The following is a 5,928-nucleotide window of genomic DNA, read 5'->3' on the forward strand; positions in this document are numbered from 1 at the left end:
CTAGTTATAAAACACGTTTTATAATTTCTAGGTGAGCGTTATCGTAACATCTATCTAGAAAATTTGTCCATGGCTGATCATAAAAATGTATTATACCAACACAATGGGGCGCCTCTACATGATGGCCATTTAGTCGATAATCAGCTGCAAAATATGTTTTATGATCAATGGATAGCCAACAACGGACCAAATCTTTGGCTACTCCGTTCCCCAGATCTGACAGTACTCGATTTTTTCATCTGGTCAAATATAATGTTTTTAATGCCGCAGTAACCACCAATGCGGAGGACAATGCGGAGGACCACAATTGCATTTGAAGAACTCAACTCTCAGTCAGATAGAAAAGCCACCCATGAAGAATTACTAAGTAGGTGCGAGAAATGTCTAGAAGTTCAAGTTCATCAATTTGAACATTTATTAAAATAATTTTTGTAACTCTTCATTCTATTTGAATATTTTCTTTGATAATGTCCTTAAAATAACTTTATCACATTCTCCATAAATAATAAGCAAATTTTAATAATCTCCGTTTGTGTAATTTATTCGTCCCAACATGATTTATTATTGACCGCAAATAACAAGTAGTGACATTATCGTATCAATTGATTGTTTTGTAACGCCGCGCCGTGCCGTTATGACCCACTGATAGAATTTAGAAACTTCAAAAACTACTGATTTTCGGAATAAGTATCCTCATACAAAGTTACCCTTACTTTTAATGCTTGATACGATGAAAAAAGTCACTTTATACGGTTTATTGAATTTCATTTATATTCTTCTTATTTGACCACCTTGTATTAATGTTTATCGAAATGTTATATGAAGTATATTGAATTTTGTTCTACTCTACAAGGAACCTGACCACAACATAATGATTGAGGTTTCCTCATAGGAAAAATTGATAATTATTGTAGGGTCTGCAAACATCATTTCTGACATATAAACTTAAATATCTCTAAAACGGTTGGATTTAGAAAGTATTTAAATTCTGTATATTCCTAAAATGTAACAATATATAGGGTGTTCTATTTAAAATTGCGAAGTTGACACCTACTTTCGGTATAACCGAAAGTGCTGCCATCTTGAAAATATTTTAGCCGAGTTGCCTCAGAGTTGCCTTTAGTATATTGTCAAATTTTCAGATTTTTGCTAATTATAGTTTTCACACAATCTATCGATGCAGTTCCTGGACATTCACCCTGTATATATAGGATAGTTTTTGGGTATGCAGCAAGAGAGAGACGTGTACTCTCATCGCACTATATTTCCAATATTTCGATAGTAATTGCTATCATCCTCAGGAAGAGAGTGTGGGTGAGGATGATTCCGATATATGTTGATGAAAATATTCACACAACGTGAGGTAAAATAACTGCGAGCCATTTTTTCCAAGTTATGGTCTTAATCACATGTTACAACTAGCACTATATGATAATCTGTCAGAAATTAACATCATTAAAATGATGATTAACGGAATATCTCATGGAAACTTCATTTGTTTAAGGTAAGTCCTACTTTATTTGTGAAATTATAAATCAACAATAAAAATTAATTGGTGCTCCGGGGCAACTTCATTGATTCCAGTGGCGGAATTGCTTTTTCAGCTGCGGGAAAACCCGGAAAAACCTGCAGCACCACATCATCTGAAGATCTTGATCTGCCAATGTCCTCTCTCTCTCTCATGAAACAAAATGTAGGGTTTCTCCAGAGGCTACAATAAATTCAATACATCGCCAGAACACTTCGTAACACGACTATCGTCAAACTTAAACCAGTCCGTTTCGTCTTCGACAAAGGCGTGATAATGACCAAATTCAACGCCAGAACCACAGTGAAGAATGACTACATGAATATAATAATAGTGGTCTGCTAGATTGAAGTGTTTTCATCAGAGGTTGACTCTTGTTTGAAGATCATCAGTGTTATCATTAGATTGACTGGTGCCTCAGCAATACTTGTTTTCTAATAACAGTCAGTTAGTTTAACGCATGTTTGGCAATACAGTCACCTGTTTATCACCTGTTAAAAATTCCATTTTCAGATGATTCAACAATAAGCTTTGTACGGACTGGTTATTAGTCATATTAGGAAACGCTAGATGAAGTTCTACAAGTTCTACAAATCTCATTGGATTATTCCCCAATGTCTTTCATATTTCACCTTTCCAAAATTTAGTTGGTACAGGTATTCTTCCTGTGACACTTTCTGTGATCACAGATCTATTACATTTTCATTTCAATTATTTTTGACAATAGGCAGTGACATGCCCTTCATGCGTCTACAAAGATGGTGTTTCATTACATGAACAATTTTCATCTATTTTATAACTACTCTATTATACAGGGTGTTTAGTAGCTGGGTGCAAACCTTTAAGGGGGTGATACACTAGCCCATGTAGAAATATTCATACAAACATTTTCATTTTCTAGCGCGTTTTTGATTTTTAAAGGAACTTTTACGATTTTTAGTACAAAAACCCAAAATTGGTCAATTAAATGCTAATAACTTCGAATCTTAACAGAAATGTCCGGTTTTTAAAATTTATTTTAGTAGTCTTATGTGTCCCCAATCGTACTAAAGTAGTTTGAAGCACCATTGTGTCCAAAAAAATTATGTACAGAGCATTTGAACTTCACAAAAAAAGAAAGAAAATAAAAAATCTGACCTTTGATGCCAATTAAAAAAATAAATAAAATACATACAGGTGTTCAGATGCCTTTAAAAACATGCTTAGTTATTGCTCTTTCGTTTGAGGTATCATTTACTTAGCTAAGTCTTAAACTTTTTTAATTAGGGTACCTGAACCAGTTAAAAGTCGTAAATATGGATTTTTGTGGAATTGAAGAAAAAAATGTTTTTCTGTTAAGATTCGAAGTTATTAGCATTTAATTGACCAATTTTGGGTTTTTGTACTAAAAATCGTAAAAGTTCCTTTAAAAATCAAAAAAGCGCTAGAAAATAAAAATATTTGCATGAATATGTTCTACATGGGCTAGTGTATCACCCCCTTAAAGGTTTGCACCCAGCTACCAAACACCCTGTATAACTCAATTAAGTGTTTTTTGAATATAAAACAATCCATCTAATTTTAACAAATGTATAAGTGGTTTTTATCATACATGTTATAGTTCGAACGTTTTTTGCCGTTTCTCATGTTCAACCTCACTTTTCGTAAGTACCAGTCTCATCTGTCTGAATGTGTTTATTACAAATTAATATTTTTCACCTACAGACCCACATAGCAATAGATATTCCAGGTATATTTCATGAATATATATTTAAGGATATTGTATTATGCTATGAATATGCCATGGATATATATATCTTCTGGAGAATATTCCCTAGAAGTGCTCCTGGCGAACCTTTGATATATTTTAAGAATATTTCTTGGGAATATTCTTGGAATATCTTATAATATTCTTAGAATATCTAAGGTATATTCTATTAAGAATATTCCAGGAATAGAACCCGAGGAATATTCATAAAATATTCAGGATATTCTTAGTTTATTGTAGGAATATACAATAGAGAAACACCACAGAATATTCTTTAAATATATTTTATGAATATTCTAGGAATATTTGGAATATTCCAAGAATGTTACGAGTAACCGCTATTAGGCATGTATATATTGCATTTTGATACAAGATTCACACAAGTAATAAAACACATAATATTCATAAACAAATATATTTTAAAAACAATATACACTGAAATATTTGACGTTTCAACCAATATCAAAAATAAAAAATCCAATTCAAAATATTTATTCACTGAATAAAATATTCCTGAATACTGTCATATTACAAATATTAGAAATGTATTCAAATTAGGATGTTCCTACTCTCAAACAAATGTATACTAAAAAATATGCTAAAATAACAACTCTGTGAATTCATCAGCACTAATTAAAAAATAATAAATATATCATTTCATTGAAAAAGAAAAAGTGTATAACATCAAGAAATAGGTTAGGTTAGGTTTCTCACTTAGAAAAATAAACCCACAAATGAAGTATTTAAAATGAGTGGTATGATGGGTTCTTCAATGAATTTCACTTACTTGAAGTTATTCAAACTTTGCTCACCAGAAAAGTTTTCCTTATATTTGTCCAACAATGCATCAGCCAGTGTTTCAATAGTAATACCTGGAACAAAATGTACATTAACGTTCATTATCACTATTTGAAAGTGGCACAATAAAACTGGAATAAAAATCAAATAGATATTTTTCGCATAGGTTACTCATGAACATTTACAACATTTTATGACTTGGAGAACAACATGCATTGTCTTGTAAAAAAGTAATCATTACGTTTTCAGTTCCTTGGCGCACCTGCCTGTACCAGGTACCACTCTGTTTCCTTTTGGGCAAATTGATACTATCTTGAAAACGAGTGATAAAAATTATGAAAACAAATGATACAAAAAAATGTGTCATTCACTTACTTTTCTCTATTGAACATACACAACTGAAATCACTCTAGTTCAAACATGTACTTAGTCAAACCAATAAATCCCACACACCAACTCTCCTCGAACCTAAAATGAGGTATAGTAGGTTAATCACCATGACTTTACTATCGATACTATTGCATTTTACTTACTTCGCTATTCGCTGTACTGCAAATTGGACAACCCCAAATTATAAATGGTACACTGAACGTGATAGAATTATATTTTGATAATAACACCAACACACCATGCATTACACACGCGAACCTGCCACGTCAACCGCCATGTTGAATCAAATGTCGAATTTAACGCAAACGCAAATGTACCATGTATTAAGGGACAGGCGCTTTCACAGAGCTTATGCGACTGTCGCGCGCTACACTTCAATTGACCAATCAGAAACGTTTACTCCAATTATTCACTTCCCCATTTCTCTGTTTCCAGGATTTTTCGCTTTGTAATTAAATAATTTCAAATACAAAAAGACAAATAGGATGAGAATTAACCAATTTATTGATGCAATTGGTTCATTTATTGGCCCATTCAAATTTTTTTGTCGTTTCCAACAGTTGCTGTTGGAGCAATTCATCCAGAATCTTTGCGTTGAGTTCAAAAACTGGTTAACACTATCAGGGTTATATACATTAGGTTATGCATTCGATTAAGATCTTCAAATATTTTTGTTTTTAATAATATTGAATTATTTGAATACGTTATTATAAGATAATTCAAAATTCCATTGTATAGAATATTCCAAAATATACCGTGGGGATATATTCTAAGAATATACCATATGGTATATTCGAGCGACAATATTCTTAGAATATTCAAAGGAGAATAATCCATTTATAGACATTCTATGCACATTCTTTCGGGAATAATCCTGCCATATTCATTCAAGCATATTCTATGAATATTCTAAAGGCATGTATATATTCCAAGAATATTCTATGAATATTTGGAATATATACGTTCGTTTCATGATATACAGGGAATATTCCATGAATATCTAGTGCTGTGTGGGGAGTTCTTGAGGAAGAGTTAATTAAGCCTCGAAAGTTCGAACAGAAAACAAGAGTTCTCATTTCCTCTTGTCTACGGCTGCAATATCTGCTCCATTTTGTGAATCAACTCAAAATAATGTCTCAATTTTGTTGTTGAGACGATTGCGATATCGATGGAATAAGATTATTTTCTTCACCAAAAAGTTTATTGAAATAGTATTAGAGGGCAAGTTAAGGCAGCAATTCACAATAATTTTTCAGAAGCTTTGCATTGTGTCGATCACAAGATACTGAACTTTTTTGCTGCTTCCTGGGGAGCTATTTATTTCAAGTCTCCAGAAAACACTGCATGCTTCTTTGTGAGATTATTACTGTTTTCCCTCATTTTTTTTTCATGACAGTCATTCCAATAACCCTGCTCACTTTACTAGTTCACACAGGTCCCTCATTGGATGTGAATCATATTCTTC

The 5,928-nt window shown here is 32.4% G+C and overlaps 1 long non-coding RNA gene across 1 annotated transcript; it reads right to left on the reverse strand.

Annotated features, from left to right (window-relative positions):
* Positions 1-3,674: 3,674 nt before the first annotated feature.
* LOC141484747 (uncharacterized) lies at positions 3,675-5,466 on the reverse strand. The gene is made up of 2 exons (XR_012466776.1): positions 4,449-5,466; positions 3,675-4,147 (listed from the first exon to the last, which is right to left on the reverse strand). It is a non-coding gene; the product is annotated as an uncharacterized lncRNA (long non-coding RNA).
* Positions 5,467-5,928: the final 462 nt, after the last annotated feature.

This window comes from Leptinotarsa decemlineata, unplaced genomic scaffold (assembly GCF_025532065.1).
Source record: "Leptinotarsa decemlineata unplaced genomic scaffold, Ldec_3_MD MMD2_tig00026282_RagTag_RagTag, whole genome shotgun sequence".
NCBI classification, from domain to species: domain Eukaryota; kingdom Metazoa; phylum Arthropoda; class Insecta; order Coleoptera; family Chrysomelidae; genus Leptinotarsa; species Leptinotarsa decemlineata.